This window comes from Leucoraja erinacea, chromosome 3, assembly GCF_028641065.1.
Source record: "Leucoraja erinacea ecotype New England chromosome 3, Leri_hhj_1, whole genome shotgun sequence".
Classification (NCBI taxonomy): domain Eukaryota; kingdom Metazoa; phylum Chordata; class Chondrichthyes; order Rajiformes; family Rajidae; genus Leucoraja; species Leucoraja erinaceus.
This window is the reverse complement of record NC_073379.1, coordinates 50746791-50764667: the sequence shown is the minus strand read 5'-3', so window position 1 is coordinate 50764667 and position 17877 is coordinate 50746791.

Below are 17877 nucleotides of genomic sequence, written 5' to 3'. Positions count from 1 at the left end.
ACCATATGATTCCAAAAAGACAACAAATGGAGACCAACTCGTTATGAATTGGTCTGATTTATCCATTAGGAGGAATCGCATTTCCTCAAGATGTGCAGTGTCCAACATACTTGTAATCCACATTTTAAGCGTTGGTATTGATGTATTTTTCCAAAATTTAAGTATTAATTTTTTTGCTATTATTAAACCATAATTAAAAAATAAATTTTGAGATGTGTTCAATTTATTCCCATCTTCCATTACTCCAAATATAATCATTTTAGTATTAGGTTCCATTCTTATCTTGAATAATTTTGTAAATATTTCAAAAATATCACTCCAAAATCTATAAAGCTTTATGCAGGAAACAAAAGATTGTGTTATAGTTGCATTTTGGGATAAACATTTAGCACAAATGGGAGATATATTTGGATAAAATTTGTTCAATCTTGTTTTTGAATAATATAATCGATGTAAAATTTTTGATTGAATTAGATTATGTCTTACATTAATCGAACATTTGTGAATATATATCAAGTACTTTTCCCATGTAACCTTCGTAATTGTTATCATTAGTTCCCGTTCCCACTCTTCCCTAAGTACCTCTGTCGATGGTAGGTCTATATTTAAAATACTATTATATAAATATGATATTAATTTTTGTGAGTCAGCTTTAATATCCATTGCTTTATCCAATAATTCAGGAGTTATTTTTTGATATCCTTGTATGTATTTTTTCATGAAATCGCAAATCTGAAGATATTTAAAATATTCGTTGTTTTCAGTTTAAATTTTAAATGTAATTGTTGGAATGATAGTAGGTTTCCCATTTCGTACATATCCCTGATCCTTCTAATTCCGAGACTTTTCCATTGGTTATATGTTTTATCAATGAGATGGTTTAAATAAAGGATTATTAGCTATTGGCATTAACAATGATAAATTTCTTAAAGATAATTTTATTTGTTTCCAAATTCTTATTGTGCCATATATAATTGGGTTATTCTTATATATTGTGTTGTTCAGTTTTTTCGGGGAGAAGAGGATCATTCCTATATTTCAAGCAAAACAATCCTCTTTCTCCATTTTTATCCATTCTGTCTGTTGGGTAGAACTATCCAGCCAATAAATTATATTCTTAATATGCACTGCCCAGTAATAATACATAAAATTCAGGAGTGAGAGTCCCCCGACATCTTTTGGTTTACATAAGTGTTTTTTTGTAATTCTATGTGATCTATAGTCGCAAATAAACTTAGTAATATTAGAGCCTAATTTTGTTTTAAAGTATTTTGGTATATATACCGGTATAGACTGAAATAGGTATAGTAATTGTGGTAGGAAGATCATTTTTATTGCATTTATTCTACCTAATAATGATAAAGCAAGTGTTTTCCAAAATTTAATCAGCATAATAAGTTTATTTAATAAAGGTATAAAATTAGCATTGAATAATGCTTTATATTTTCTAGTAATCTGAATAGAAACATAGAAACATAGAAATTAGGTGCAGGAGTAGGCCATTCGGCCCTTCGAGCCTGCACCGCCATTCAATATGATCATGGCTGATCATCCAACTCAGTATCCCGTACCTGCCTTCTCTCCATACCCCCTGATCCCCTTAGCCACAAGGGCCACATCTAACTCCCTCTTAAATATAGCCAATGAACTGGCCTCAACTACCCTCTGTGGCAGAGAGTTCCAGAGATTCACCACTCTGTGTGAAAAAAGTTCTTCTCATCTCGGATTTCAAGGATTTCCCCCTTATACTTAAGCTGTGACCCCTTGTCCTGGACTTCCCCAACATCGGGAGCAATCTTCCTGCATCTAGCCTGTCCAACCCCTTAAGAATTATGTAAGTTTCTATAAGATCCCCTCCCAATCTCTTATATTCTCGAGAGTATACACCAAGTCTATCCATTCTTTCTTCATAAGACAATCCTGACATCCCAGGAATCAGTCTGGTGAACCGTCTCTGCACTCCCTCTATGGCAATAATGTCCTTCCTCAGATTTGGAGACCAAAACTGTACACAATACTCCAGGTGTGGTCTCACCAAGACCCTGTACAACTGCAGTAGAACCTCCCTGCTCCTATACTCAAATCCTATTGCAATGAAAGCTAACATACCATTCGCTTTCTTTACTGCCTGCTGCACCTGCATGCCTACCTTCAACGACTGGTGTACCATGACACCCAGGTCTCGCTGCATCTCCCCCCTTTCCCAATCGGCCACCAAATACGCAAGTATTTAAATTTTTCTTTTGCAATTTTAAAGGGGAACTTCAGTAAGTGTGTAGGTTCTTGAGGTTTTAATGTCATGGTTTCACTTTTATTCAAGTTGATTCTATATCCAGAAAATTCCTCTATTAAATTTAATAGATTTGGTATGCTCGTTTGTGACTTTGTAATATATAAAAGTTTATCGTCTGCATATAATTACATTTTATTATTTGAGTCCCTAGTATTATAGTCCTGAATATTCGGATGAATTCTTATACTTTCAGCCAGAGGTTCTATCATAAGGGCAAATAGCAGGGGTGATAACGCACATCCCTGCCTATTACCCCTTGATAATTGAAATCTTTGAGATAACAATTTGTTAGTTAAAATTCTTGCCATCGGTTTATCATACAATAATTTTACCCATGTAATAAAATTCTCTCCCATATTAAATTTTTGCAGTACTTTATATAAGTACTGCCACTCTACCTGATCAAATGCTTTCTCTGCCTCCAAAGAAATAATTGATATATCTTCTTCCTCTACTTTATGTGAGTACATTATATTAAACAGGCGTCTCAAATTATTAAATGAGTATTTTTTGGGTATAAACCCCGTTTGATCAGGGTTTATCAATTTACTAATATATTTGCTTAATCTTCTTGCTAAAGTCTTTGCTAAGATTTTCTGGTCTGTATTTAAAAGTGATATAGCTCTATATGAGCCCGGATCTTCTAAATCTTTATCTTTTTTTTTGGAATAAGCGTAATGGTTGATTCTGCTAATGTTTCAGGTAGTTTGTTTTCTTTAAAAGCGTGGTAATATAAATTAAATAATTAAGGGGTCGTTATCTCATGGAATTTTTAATAAAATTCATTACTAAAACCATCTTGGTCCCAAGTCTTACCATTTTTCAATGATTTTATTGTTTCACCTATTTCTTTGATTGTAATTTGAGCTCCAAGTTCCTCTTGTTCCAAAAGCTCCAGTTTTGGAGATTACAGTTATCTAAAAAAAAAATAATTTTACTATCTTCTATTTTAGTTTTAGATGTGTAAAAATGTTGGTAAAATTGAGCAAATCTATTATTAATATCTTTAGGTAGTATTAGTAATTCACCTTTCTCTGATTAAATTTTGGTTATAGTATTTTCCTTTTCTTGTTTTTTCAATTGACGAGCTAAAAGCTTATGTGATTTGTCACCAAACTCAAAATGTTCCTGTTTTGCAATTTGGCATCATCTTATTACTCTTGCCGATAAAATTTGATTGTTTAAAATTCAGTAATATTATCTTATTGTGTTTATCTGTCGTGGAATCGTTAGCATTATCTATCTCTAACTGTCTGATTTCTTGTTCTAACAACATTTGTTCTGTCTTATTCTTTTTATTTTGAAAAATTTGATATGAAATTATAATTCCTCTAATAAATGCCTTAAAAGTTTCCCATAATAAAGAAGGCGAGGTACCTGGTGTATCATTTGTATCAAAAAAAAGTTTCATTTGTTGTTTTAAATATTGATAGCCTTGTAAATCATTTAAAATATGTATATTAAAGCTCCAAAAATGCGTGATTACTCTGCTCCAGATAATTCTCAGTCACAGTAAAGAACATCAACTGTTGCCTGTGATACTGAGGAAAGTTGAGCACTCCAGCTGATGCCCCTTACTCACACAATAACTACTGACTTCCAAGTCTGATAGTTTCAGTTTTAGTGAAAGACATTTACAAACACCTTAAAGTATGGCCTCCTTGGGATAACGTTCTGCTCAGGGGCCAAGGGACAGATGTGTGAGGGATTAGTGTTTGAGTCACACAGCACAGAAATAAATCTGTTGGCCCAACTCGTTCATGCCGACAAACGTGACCAATCTAAGCTAGTCCCATTTGCCTTGTCTGGTCCATATCCCTCTAAAGCTTTTTCCTCCCTGTACTTGTCCATATGTCTTTTACATGTTGTTACAGTACCTGTCTCAACTAGTCCCTCTAACAGCTCTTTCCATTATCTCACCACACTTTCTGTGTAATAAAATTATTACCCAGGTTACAAATAAATATTTCCCCTCACATAGATAATTATTACTCAGGTTACTAGTAAATATTTCCCCTCACATAGCAACATAGAAAATAGGTGCAGGAGTAGGCCATTCGGCCCTTCGAGCCTGCACCGCCATTAGATTAGATTAGATTAGATTAGATTAGATTAGATTAAACTTTATTAATATGATCAATATGATCATGGCTGATCATCCAACTCAGTATCCTGTACCTGCCTTCTCTCCATACCCCCTGATCCCTTTAGCCACAAGGGCCACATCTAACTCCTTCTTAAATATAGTCAATGAACTGGCCTCAACTACCTTCTGTGGCAGAGAATTCCACAGATTTACCACTCTCTTTGTGAAAAATGGTTTTCTCATCTCGGTCCAATAAGACTTCCCCCTTATCCTTAAACTGTGACCCCTTGTTCTGGACTTCCCCAACATCGGGAACAATCTTCCTGCATCTAGCCTGTCCAACCCCTTAAGAATATTGTAAGTTTCTATAAGATCCCCACTCAATCTCCTAAATTCTAGCGAGTACAAGCCGAGTCTATCCAGTCTTTCTTCATATGAAAGTCCTGTCATCCCAGGAAACAGACTGGTGAACCTTCTCTGCACTCCCTCTATGGCAAGAATGTCTTTCTTCAGATTAGGAGACGAAAACTGTACACACTACTCCAGGTGTGGTCTCACCAAGGCTCTGTACAACTGCAGTAGAACCTCCCTGCTCCCAATCTGAAATCCTTTTGCTATGAATGCTAACATACCATTCACTTTCTACACTGCCTGCTGCACCAGCATGCCTACTTTCAATGACTGGTGTACCATGACACCCAGGTCTCGTTGCATCTCCCCTTTTCCTAATCAGCCACCATTCAGATAATGGTCTACTTTCCTAATTTTGCCACCAAAGTGGATAACCTCACATTTATCCACATTATACTGCATCTGCCATGCATTTGCCCACTCGCCCAACCTATCTAAGTCACCTTGCAGCCTCCTAGCATCCTCCTCAGAGCTAACACTGCCCCCCAGCTTCGTGTCATCCGCAAACTTGGAGATGTTGCATTCAATTCCCTCATCCAAATCATTAATCTATATTACTAAAACTCTGTTCTTGACCGGTTTCGGCTTTCTGTGCTGCGGTTTCCGAGAGTACGCCGCCACCTACTGCCGTCATTTTTGGCCACCACGCTCAGAGCCCCCCTCCGCCATGTGTGTGCTGAGGATTTTTCCCGTCGATGCAAATTGACAGAGATATTAATGTTTTTACAACATTCCCCATTCTCTCTGCTGCCCCTGCTGGAGGGTGGGGGGGGGCGACTATAAAACCAGGAAGTGGTGTGCCTCAATCAGTCCAGGAAGTGGTGTGCCTCAATCAGTCTCTGCAAGTGGTGTGCCTCAGTCAGTCTCTGCAAGTGGTGTGCCTCTATCAGAGCTTTGAATGACACTGACAAATGTCTACATCACTGTGAGTACCCTTAATTTGGTTTGAAAATGAAAATATGGTTAGAAGTAAAAAAGCACTGCCTGCAAATAGTTGTTTGTGTTTGGGTTGAAGTAAAAAGGCACTCTCTCACTCTCTCTCCCCTCCTCTCTCTCTCTCCCGATCGCTCTCATCTCTCCTCTCCTCCCCTCTCCTCCCCCTCTCCTCCTCCTCTCCCTCCCTCTCCTCTCCTCTCCCTCCCCTCCTCCTCTCTCCCCCCTCCTCTCTCTCCCCCCCTCCTCTCTCCCCCCCCCTCTCTCCCTCTCCCCCCCCTCTCTCCCCCCCCCCTCCTCCTCTCTCCCCCCCTCTCCCTCTCTCCCCCCCTCCCTCTCCCCCCCTCCCCCCCCCATCCCCTCCTCCCCTCCCCCTCTCCCCTCTCCTCCCCCGTATCGTCACCCACAACTATCCTCTCCCCCCACCACCACCACTCTTTCCCACCTTCTTCCTACCCAGCCATGTCGTTCCCGTCATGGAGTGTCGAGAACTCCTCTCCCCCCTCCCTCCCCTCTCTGTCCCCCTCTCTCTCCTCCCCCCTTCCTTCTCTCCCCCCCCCTCTCTGCCCCACCTCTCTCACCCCCACCCCTCTCCCCCCCCCCCTCTACCCCCCCCTCACACATTGGGGGAACAGGCCCAACGGGTCTGCACATGGTCTAGTATATATTGTAAATAGCTGGGGTCCCAGCACTGAGCCTTACGGTACCCCACTACTCACTGCCTGCCATTCTGAAAAGGACCCGTTTACTCCTACTCTTTATAACCATATAACCATATAACAATTACAGCACGGAAACAGGCCATCTCGAACCTTCTAGTCCGTGCCGAACACATAATCCGTCCGTGCGGAACGTTCTAGTTCGTGCCGAACACATAATCTCCCCTAGTCCCATATACCTGAGCTCAGACCATAACCCTCCATTCCCTTCCCATCCATATAACTATCCATATAACTATCTACTCTTTGCTTCCTGTCTGCCAGCCAGTTCTCTATCCCCATCAATACCGAACCCCCAATACCGGATGCTTTAAGTTTGCATACTAATCTCTTATGTGGGACCTTGTCGAAAGCCTTCTGAAAGTCCAGATATAACACATCCACTGGTTCTCCCTTATCCACTCTACTAGTTACATCCTCGAAAAATACTATAAGATTCGTCAGACATGATTTACCTTTCATAAATTTATGCTGACTTTGTCCAATGATTTCACCACTTTCCAAATGTGCTGCTATCCCATCTTTAATAACTGACTAGCAGTTTCCCTACTACCGATGTTGACTAACTGGTCTGTAAGTTCCTGTTTTCTCTCTCCCCTCCCTTTTTAAAAAGTGGGGTTACATTAGCTACCCTCCAATCCTCAGGAACTACTCCAGAATCTAAAGAGTTTTGAAAATTGATCACTAATGCATCCACCATTTCTGGGGCTACTTCCTTAAATACTCTGGAATGCAGCCTATCTGGCCCTGGGGATTTATCGGACTTTAATCCATTCAATTTACATAACACCACTTCCTGACTAACCTGGATTTCACTCAGTTCCTCCATCTCATTTGACCCCCGGTCCCCTGCTATTTCCGGCAGATTATTTATGTCTTCCTTAGTGAAGACAGAACCAAAGTAGTTATTCAATTGGTCTGCCATGTCCTTGTTCCCCATGATCAATTCACCTGTTTCTGACTGCAAGGGACCTATATTTGTTTTAACTAATCTTTTTCTCACATTAAATCTAAGCCCTCTAGTTATTAATTCCTTCACCTATGCATTCCCTTTATCTATTCCCCTCATGATTTTCTACAGCTCTATAAGATTATTCAGGAGTCATATAATTATGTGGTAGGCATAACGTCAAATGGGAGTCGGTTACAATATCTGTTCCAAGGTATATTGTAAGCAGTAGGCAGTCTGAAAACAGAAGGACAGCTTTGTAAGCAACCACTGCTATTGATAGAGCACAAGATACTGGCTGTTCAAGAGTTACGGTTTGCAAACTGACATAACGATGAGATTAATCTGTATATATCAGCCAAATATGACATTGGGGCATGTGAATTGGTCTACATCAAACATCTTCAGCATAAGTTATTTTGCACCATGCAAATAGATCGAGGAAGCTTTCAGAGCAGACTTATTTTGTCACTATTCATCAATCATGGTCATAGGCATATTTGCACTATCAGGGAGATTCTACTAAGGGGGCTTCAAAGAGAATGTCTGCTTATCGTGATGGATAAGGATCTTTCATATCCAGCTTAGATATCTCAGAGTGACTCAGTTCATGAGTCACGGCATGAAATTAATGCACTGCTGGATATAAATGCCCATTGACGCCAATCTCACCAGGGCTCCAGTGTGTCACATTTGGACAAATGTAACCTTGATGCCAAAGGCAATCACTAGTACCGTGCATCTGAAGTTCAGCTCTTTGATCCATGTTTGGACATGGCTCTGATGAGATTTCAAGCTATTTGTCCCTGGTAAAATCCAATCTGGACATTGTTGACCAGGTCAGCACACTGTCAACACCATCTTTGGTTACTTTGTTGATGCTCAAGAGTTCAAGAGTGTTTATTTGACACCGGATATGAACTGTAGTTTATGTGATTGCTGCAACTTTACTAAAAAACAAAATATACAATAAATTATCAATTATTTACAGTAATCTAGACCACGACAAAACAAACTCAAAACACTTAGTGCAACCATAGCAGTGCATAGTCCATAGTTTTTAAGAAGGGACTGCAGATGCTGGAAAATCGAAGGTACACAAAAATGCTGGAGAAACTCAGCGGGTGCAGCAGCATCCATGGAGCGAAGGAAATAGGCAACGTTTCAGGCCAAAACCCTTCTTCAGACTGATGGGGGGTGGCGGGGAGAAGAAAGGAAAAGAGAGCATAGTCCATAGTTGTTCAGTTCTAAGGTGTGGTAGAGGTTAGAGTTGTTCACTGTGGTTCAAGAACCTGATGGGTGATGGAAAGAAGCTTTTCTTGAACATGCAGGTAGAGGATCTTAGATTTCCCAGATTTTCCCAATGATAACAGTGAACCAAGAGTATGGTCAAGGTGGTGTGGGCCTTTGATAATAGTAAAGCAAGAGCATGGTCGGGGTGGTGTGGGTCTGTGATGACATTACCTGCCTACTTGAGGCAGCGCTTTCTGTAATCACATGTTTGGGAATAGACTACCGGCAGTAATTAGACAAAATTGATTTGTCCTGCTTTTCCAGAGCAAATCTCCACATTGTAACTGCACTGGAATAATTTGGTTGGAGGCAGGACTAATCCAGGTGTCCAGTATTTGGGACTATGTCTGGGATGATATCAAGTCTCATGGCTTGTTTTGTATGAACTAGTCAAACAAAGTTCTCTGGGAACTGTCTCCAGTTAGGCTGGGGATTCAGAAGAAGCAGAGATTGACTCAGCACTTCTGGCTGTGCATGGTTGTGAGATGCACAGAGTCTCTTTCCCGGAGTCAGTGAATCGAGGATCAGAGGACATAAGTTTAAGGTGAAGGGGAAAAGATTAAATAGGAATCTGAGGGGTAACTTTTTCACATAAAGTTGGGTGTATGGAACAAGCTGCCAGAGGAGGTAGTTGTGGCTGGGACTCTCCCAAACTTTAAGAAACAGTTAGGTAGGTACATGGATAGGACAGGTTTGGAGGGATATGGACCAAATGCAGACAGGTGGGACTAGTGTAGCTGGGATATGTTGCTAAGTTGGACAAGTTGGGCCGAAGGGCCTGTTTCCACCCTGTATCACTCTATGACTAAGCAAATGCTTCAGTCTTCCTTTTTGCAATTAACAGCTGAGCCTTGACATTGTTTGGAGAGAAACTGGGATATTCTTGGAGCATCCATCTCCTGTTAGATGTTTAACAGTTATCTCCTGCTGTGACAGAATATCATCAATTAGCAATGGGATCACAGGTCAATCTGTTCCTGTTTTTCACCCTCCCGCAACTGCCTCCATCTTCATCCTCCCTCACCTGATTCCATCTGCTTTTTATCTTTTGTCCGACTCCACCTATCATACACTTGTCTCTGTCTCCCAACTCCAATAATCCCCTTAACATATCTGCCTCTCATCCTTTACCCCTCCTCAGTCTGCCACTCACACACTGACTTCTGCCTCACCCCTTCCACCTTCCTCTTTATACTGGCACTCTTCCCACTCTTTTCCTAGTTCTGACGGAGAGTTTCAACCTGAAACAATAACTGTTCCAGATTCCTGCATCTGCAGACTCCTGTGTCTCTGTTGCTTGTGCTGTTTAGAGGTTAGTTGTGGGCTGCACAATCTTCAGAGGAGCATCTCATTGTCAAAGGGAACCAGAGAGAGAAGCCAAATGAGAGTCAGCCGACCAACAATCTCATTACTACTGAACACCCACCTCCTGCTTTGCATCTGACTACTGTTGATGGAAACTGACCTACGGATGAGAGGGAATGGGAATGCAAACGTGGATCTCCCACAGTCTATTTCTTTTGTCTTTAGAAAGAAACAAGATATATCTTCAAATGCTTACCAATCTAAGTCAATAGTCACTTGGTTGTGGATGTTTTAAGGTACTTTATCAAATATTGCAAAAAATCTCAATTAGCAGCTGTGTTTATCTTGCCATGTGATCCAGCTTTCAGTTGCAGAAATGACGTCTTGAAGATACCAAATTTAGAACTTAACAGTCAGTGCATGACTAAAAAAAACAAAATATACGTCTTTTCTGCTAACTGCACAGAGACAATGGATAATTTTTTTATCAGAAAACTGAAATAAACCAGAGATTAAATAGTTAAGGTAACATTATTTTGAATCTGACAACATAGAAATAATTTATTTAAAAGGGCAATTCAATTAGTCCCATTCTCCCCTGTAATTATTTCCCAAATTGGAGTGCTTCATTACCACCAGCACCTGCGAACACTCTGGGAAATAAATTAGTTATTAATAAGAATCATAGAAACATAGAAACATAGAAAATAGGTGCAGGAGTAGGCCATTTAGCCCTTCGAGCCTGCACCACCATTCAATATGATCATGGCTGATCATCCAACTCAGTATCCTGTACCTGCCTTCTCTCCATACCCCCTGATCCCTTTAGCCACAAGGGCCACATCTAACTCCCTCTTAAATATAGCCAATGAACTGGCCTCAGTATTGACCTTCTGACATCAGCATTTGATTTATTTACTCTCTGCCATCAAGCCTTATGGAGGGGAACATGATAGTCAATTTTTCAGTCCAAAACTCTTCTTCTAGACTGAAAGAATAAAGAAGTGCAGGGGTGAGGTGGGGCCATAGGTAGCAAGTGTTAAATGGGTGCAGGTGAGCTGTTGATAGGCAGATAAGAGTCAGGTGTGGGACAGAAAGATGGAGATGGGGACAGTTTGCAAAAGCTGCAGATTTTTTTTGATATTCAGATTTCGGAATGTGAAAGGTAGTGGAACCACATAAAGAGGAGATGGTGGCAAATGGGAAAAACAGAGGGAGGGGAAGGAGAGCAATAGGTATGGAGATCCAATTGGAGGAGTGCCTAGGTAATGGGGAATGTGGGTGACGATAAAGACACAATAATAGGGAGATTGGTGCATTGTGGAAAGAAAGGAATGTATTCGAGAATCAGAGTAGATATTCAAGTTAAGTTTATTGTCATAACAAAAAACATAAATTGTACAAAAAGCATACATTGTACATGAATGACATATGTTACACATAAATTCTGCAAGACAGTAAAAGAAAAAGCCTGTGCAAAAACACAATATTTGTGCAAAACTACAGTTAGAAAACAAGTCCAGGATAGTGCAAGAGGTGGTCCACAGTGTAGGACTAGGATTAAAGTGGTCAGTTCATGAATCAGATGATTGCAGGAAAGTTGCTGTTCCTGAACCTAGTCATGTGGGACTTCAGGCTTCCGCCCCTCCTGCCTGATGGTAGCAGAGAGTCAAGGCATGGCCCAGATGGTGGGGAGCTTAGATGATAAATATCACCTTCAGGAAGCAATGCCTCATGTGGATGCTTTTGATGGTGAGGAGAACAGTGCCCATGATGGACTGGGCTGAGTTTCTTCTTTTCATGTGGGATGATGCAACCATTCAGGATCCTTTCTACAGTGCATCTATAGAGGTTTGTAAGACATTTGTATTTGTAGAAGTATGTTTCACCATTTTTTATCAGACTCGAGGCATATGACTAGTTTTGAAGCCCTTCATGATTATGACCTTTATGGCTTTAACTCTAATCCATATTGGCTGTGTTGGCACTCCTTATCAGTGCTAAAACAGTTTTTCTTTCACTCCATACAGTCACAGACTCATAGTCATACAGTGTGGAAACAGGCCCTTCGGCCCTACTTGCTACGTCGACCAACATGTCCCATTTACACTAGTCCCATTTTGACCCATCTATATAATTAAAAGTCTCGTCTTGACCTGTCTGCACTCTATATTGATTTTAGAAAAAGCACTACCATATATTGCTATGATATTTGGCCATCTTACTCACAATCCTCCTCCGCTGAGGCAGCCCCCAGGATTTTTCCGATCGATGAAAAATAAAAAAGTTATGATCGTTTAAAAAAATCTTGTGATCAACTGATTTGTCCTCTTGCCCATCAATCACCATGATGAAGGTAACGCCCCTTCCTGGGGGGCAGGACTATAAAACCCAGGATACCTGCAAGTAAGTCAGTCACTCTGGAAGAGTCCACAACTGTGATTCAATTGAACTGGGAGTCTGCAATGTACTAACAATAAATGATTTGTTAGCCCTTAAGACAATGCAATGAGTTGTTTGCCAATTTGGTGCTATGAAATTGAATTTGGTAGCCTGCACTCTGCCTGAAATGCTATGAGATTGAATTTGATGGCCTGCACTCTGCCTGAAATGCTATGAGATTGAACTTGGTAGCCTGCACTCTGCCTGCTAATGCTATGAGATTGAATTTGATGGCCTGCACTCTGCCTGCAATGCTATGAGGTTGAACTTGGTGGCCTGCACTCTGCCTGAAATGCTATGAGATTGAACTTGGTGGCCTGCACTCTGCCTGAAATGGAATTTCAAGGAATAGCTGTGAGTGAACTGTCAGCCCATCAGCTCTGAGCGACTGAGCTGCCAGCCCACCAGCCCTGAGTGACTGAGCTGCCAGCCCACCAGCCCTGAGTGACTGAGCTGCCAGTCCACCAGCCCTGAGTGACTGAGCTGCCAGTCCACCAGCCCTGAGTGACTGAGCTGCCAGCCAACCAGGCCTGGGTGACTGAGCTGCCAGCCCAAGAATCCAGGCCCACAATGTCCATACTAGCCCTCTGGAAACCAGTCCCTTTGGCCCACATCACCCATACTAGCGCACCAGAAAGACCCCACCCCCACCCCACTGTCCACCAATGTTGGAATTGGTGGAGAGGCGGAATATTGCGTTGGGGGACCAGCCCTCCCATATGAACATGGGACTCAACAGATCCCCACAGTCTAGTATCCCTTTAAATCTGTCCTATCCATGTACCTGTCTAATTGCTTTTAAAACATTGGGGTAGTCCCTGCCTGAACTTCATTCTCCGGTAGTTCATTCTATACACCCACCATCCTTTTGCAAAAAAATTTACTGCACAGATTCCTATAAAATCTTTCCCCCTTCACCTTAAACCAATGCCCTCTGGTACTTGAATCCCCTACTAGCAAGATATTCTGTGTGTCTACCGGATCTATTCCTCTCATAAGTTTATACACTCCAGTTTCTCGTATTCACTTTATGTTGGTCAATATTAGTCATTCACAACGTAACAATATTCACCATGATTCAACATATGTTCAGTGTTGAAAGCTGATCATGATTACTTGTTTGTAGTCAATAACCATGTCAGGGCAAATTGTACTGGACAGAAAGTTAATTTATTCACCCAGCAGCTAGCAAATGTCTCATCTGTAGTTTTTTTTTTAGATCCTTTATTTGTCATTCAGACCTTTTGGTCTGAACGAAATGTCGTTACCTGCAGCCATACATATAATAATAAACAACAGAACCGACAGTAAACACAAATTAACATCCACCACAGTGAGTCCACCAAGCACCCCTCACTGTGATGGAGGCAAAAATCTTAGGGCTGCTGTCTCTTCCCTCCTCTTCTCCCTCTGCGCTGAGGCGATACCCCACCGGGCGATGGTAAGTCAGTCCCGCGGCTCATCGAGCTCCGCGAACGGGCCGGTTCAAACTCCGTGGCCTGGGGTGGTTGAAGCTGCCGCCCTCCAGTCCAGCGGACGCAGCTGTTGACGATGTCGTCCACTGGCCCACGGCCAAACCCCGGACTCAGGCCGCCGCCGCCAGAACGCCGTCTCAGCCACCGGAGCACCGTTCCAGCCCCGAGCCAGATCGCCCTCATGTGAGTGCCGTTCCACCCTCGAGCCAGGCTGCCCTCACGGGAGTGTCTCAGCACCGCACCAGGCCGTCCTCACGGGAACGCCGTTAACCTCGAGCTGGGCCGCCCTCACGGGAGCGCCGTTACCCATGAGCCAGGCCGCCCTCACGGGAGCGTCTCAGCCCCTCATGGGAACAAGCCCAGGGCGAGTCCTGACGGGCTCTGCCTCTGGAGCCTTGAGGCCGCCAGCTCCACCATTAGGCCTCAGCGCAGACAGAGGCAGAGAAGGGGGATACGACAAGAAAGTCGCATTCCCCCGAAGGGAGAGACAGAAAGCCCTGTTTCAAACCCCCCCCCCCCCCCCCCACACACACACACACACACATAAACACAAACCTAAAAACCAAATATGAGATAAATTCAAAATCCATTTGAAATGGGTGATGTGAGATACTTCATTGAGCTAAATTTAGATAACAATCATTCTTGGAACAAAGCAGAGCAACAAAAGCAGATGGTTCCTTTATGAGGAGTGAATTGATTGAGATTAACCACTAGTTTGGTTCTTTGCTGCAGATATTTGTTAACAAACAGAGTTCAATGTTTGCAGTGTGAGAGTTGACGTGATTTTGAAAAGCATTTAATGAACCTAAATATGTTGGAGGAGGACATGTTGCCATATGCATCATTAGTCATTTCCCGCAACCTCCGGTTCTTAATCTGTTCACTGTAACTTTCAGGATCTGTGAACAGGCTAAAATGTTTCGATGACTGACTGATCTCTCTTTGGGAAATTAGATTTAAAGATTGAAACATGAACAGTGGGTGAATCGAAGGAGGTATTGGATTTGAATAGATGGATAAACTAGTTACGTCAGGTAGAGAAAAAGAGTGAATTGTATGTTGTGTGTAAGTGGGAGGCAGTTGGGAGAACACCAGAAATCTGTGCCAGTTTACCATTTTTAAAGAGATTTATTTTCATGAAAGAAATGTAAATGCTTTCTATTATAATAAATTTGCTTCCTTCTGGTACTTTGCTTGTAATCCAAAAACTACCTAGTTATCTGGAAAAAACATGTGAATTACCAAAGCATGAAAGGCTGGAGCCTATTAGTTGGGAATAGTATGGATGGGTACTTAATGCTCAGCATGAACTGGGTGGCCAAATGACTTGTACCTGTCATATACTATGACTTTTGGTTAAGCTAGGCAGACAATACTGACCGGTGCATCATTGCCTGGTTCAGTAATTAGAATGCCAAGGAATAAAGGTGGCTGCCGAAAGTGATGGACTTTGCTCCGTCCATCATGCTCCTCTATAATCTTTGATCATGGGTATCGACCTCCAGGAAGTGTTTCCTCAAAGAGCAGCCATGAGGGAGCACTTCAATATCATCAAAGACCCACATCATGCCAAATGGAGGCCAACTCATTGGATATTTGTAAGGCAGAAATAGCCAGATTCTTGATTAGTACGGGTGTCAAGAGTTATGAAGAGAAGGCAGGAGACTGGGGTTAGGAGGGAGAGATAGATCAGCCATGATTAAATTCGATTAATGATGGGCTGAATGGCCTAATTCTGCTTCTATCACTTATGACCTTATGACCACCTTGACATGCATTGATACCACTGTTACTATGGGAAGGAGGTACGGGAGCCTAAGAACCTATTAACTGCAGTTTTAAGAGCAGCTTCTTCTCATCTACCCCCATGTCTGCTCTGTGTCCCGTCATTTCATTCTGCTCTTGCTCCCCTTCCTCCCAAATGCATCAAGATAGATTTCCTCGGGTCCTTACCTTTCACCCCACCTGCTTTTGCAACCAACATGTCATTCGCCAACATTTCTGCCACCTTCAACATGATCCCACCATCAGTCACGTCTTCACATTCCCACACCTTTCCTCTTTCCAAAGAGACCACTCCCTCCACAATTCCATGGTTCACTCATCCCTTCCCACCCAAAACACCCCAGACCGAAAAGTCTGTGTGGGAATGGGAAGGATAATTAAAGTGTTTAGCTACCGGGAGATCAGATAGATTCAGGCGACTGAGTGAAGGTGTTCAGCAAAATGCTCGCCCAGTCTACATTTGGTCTCGTTCAGCAAAACGATCACCCAGTTCTTCACTTGACAGGTTTTGTCCTGCCCCCACCTGTTTTCCAGCTTTTTCCTCATCATTACAATCAGTTTGAAGAAGGGTCCCGACCTGAAACACCGTCTATCCATGACCCCAGGGATGCTGCCTGACCCACTGAGTTATGAATGAATGATTGAATACTTTATTGTCACATGCACCTAAGGCACCTCGGTACAGGGAAAAGCTTTGTTTTGCGTACAACCTACGAAGTACACAAGTGTTGCCATGTGTTGGTGCCGACAAAGTTACAAAAGTATCGAACAGTCCTACGTACTGCCTGCCGCCACACCTGGCAGCAGGCCCACCCCTCTCCCCCCCCCATCCCCCCCTCTCCCTCCGTCCACCAGTTCCCCCTTTGTTTTTGGCCCCCCCCCCCCCCCCCCCCCCATGCCGAGACCACCTTTGTTATCGGCATCCCTCTGCTACTCTCACTGATCCACCTCGCTCACGGTGGCAAAGTTTGGTCAATGGCAGTGGCTCAGGGCTGAATCAGAGTCTGTAATGTATGAGCTGGACTACCGGGTGGGTCATCCGTTGTCGGTTCAAGGTGGGCGAGTCGGGCCTGCTTGCTGGGAGTGTCCTGACACACTGCTTGCCCGGAGCGTCCCGGCCCACTGCTCCAGCATTTTATGTTTTTTTTTTATAAACCAGCATCTACTGTAAGTTGTTTAAGAGGGAACTGCAGATGCTGGAGAATCGAAGGTTACCATCTGGAGAAACTCAGCGGGTGCAGCAGCATCTATGGAGCGAAGGAAATAGGCAACGTTTCGGGCTGAAACCCTTCTTCAGACCCTTCTACTGTAAGTTGTTTATCTGTTTGTTCCATCTACCATCAGGTTTTTCAAACTCCCTTCACATCCCTGACCACAACCCGATGACAGAGCTAAACTACTATAGACTTTGCTCTAATTTTGCACTGATAACTTGCGCTATTATAGACTTGTTTACATAGAATCACTGCAAGGGTAAAAATACCCTGAAGCAAGTTTTTTTACAGGCTCTTGTACCGTGCCAGGCTATAGGGTTCAAATTACATCAGGATATAGCAGAATATAAGAAAGGCAATGTTATGGTAGTCATGGGGCATTACAATACGCAGGTAGACTGGGAAAATCAAGTTGCTAATGGACCCCAAGAGAGGGAATTAGTAGAGTGCTTACGAGATGGTTTCTTAGAGCAGCTTGTAGTTGTGCCTATCTGGGGAAAAAGCAATTCTGGATTCAATATTGTGTAGTGATGCAGATCTGATTTGGGAGTTTAATGTAAAGGAACCACTAGGAGGTAGTGACCATAATATGATAAAATTCAACCTTCAATTTGAGAGGGAGAAGATGAAATTATATGTGTAGGAAGGAACTGCAGATGCTGGTTTACACCAAAGATGGACACAAAAATGCTGGTATAACTCAGCGGGACAGGCAACATCTCTGGATAGAAAGAATGGGTGATTTTTCAGGTTGAGACTCTTTTTCAGACTGAGAGTCAGAGGAGAGGGAGACACAGAGATAAGGAAGGGTAAAGTGTGTAAAAACATGACATCAAAAGAGATGAAGCTCAAGGAAAATGTAGAATAGATCATTGTTAGCTAGAAGAAGGTTACAACAAAGCAAACAGATAAAATGTAATCGGGAACAGTCAGACTGTTGGAGAACTGGATGGGGGAGGAATGGAGTGA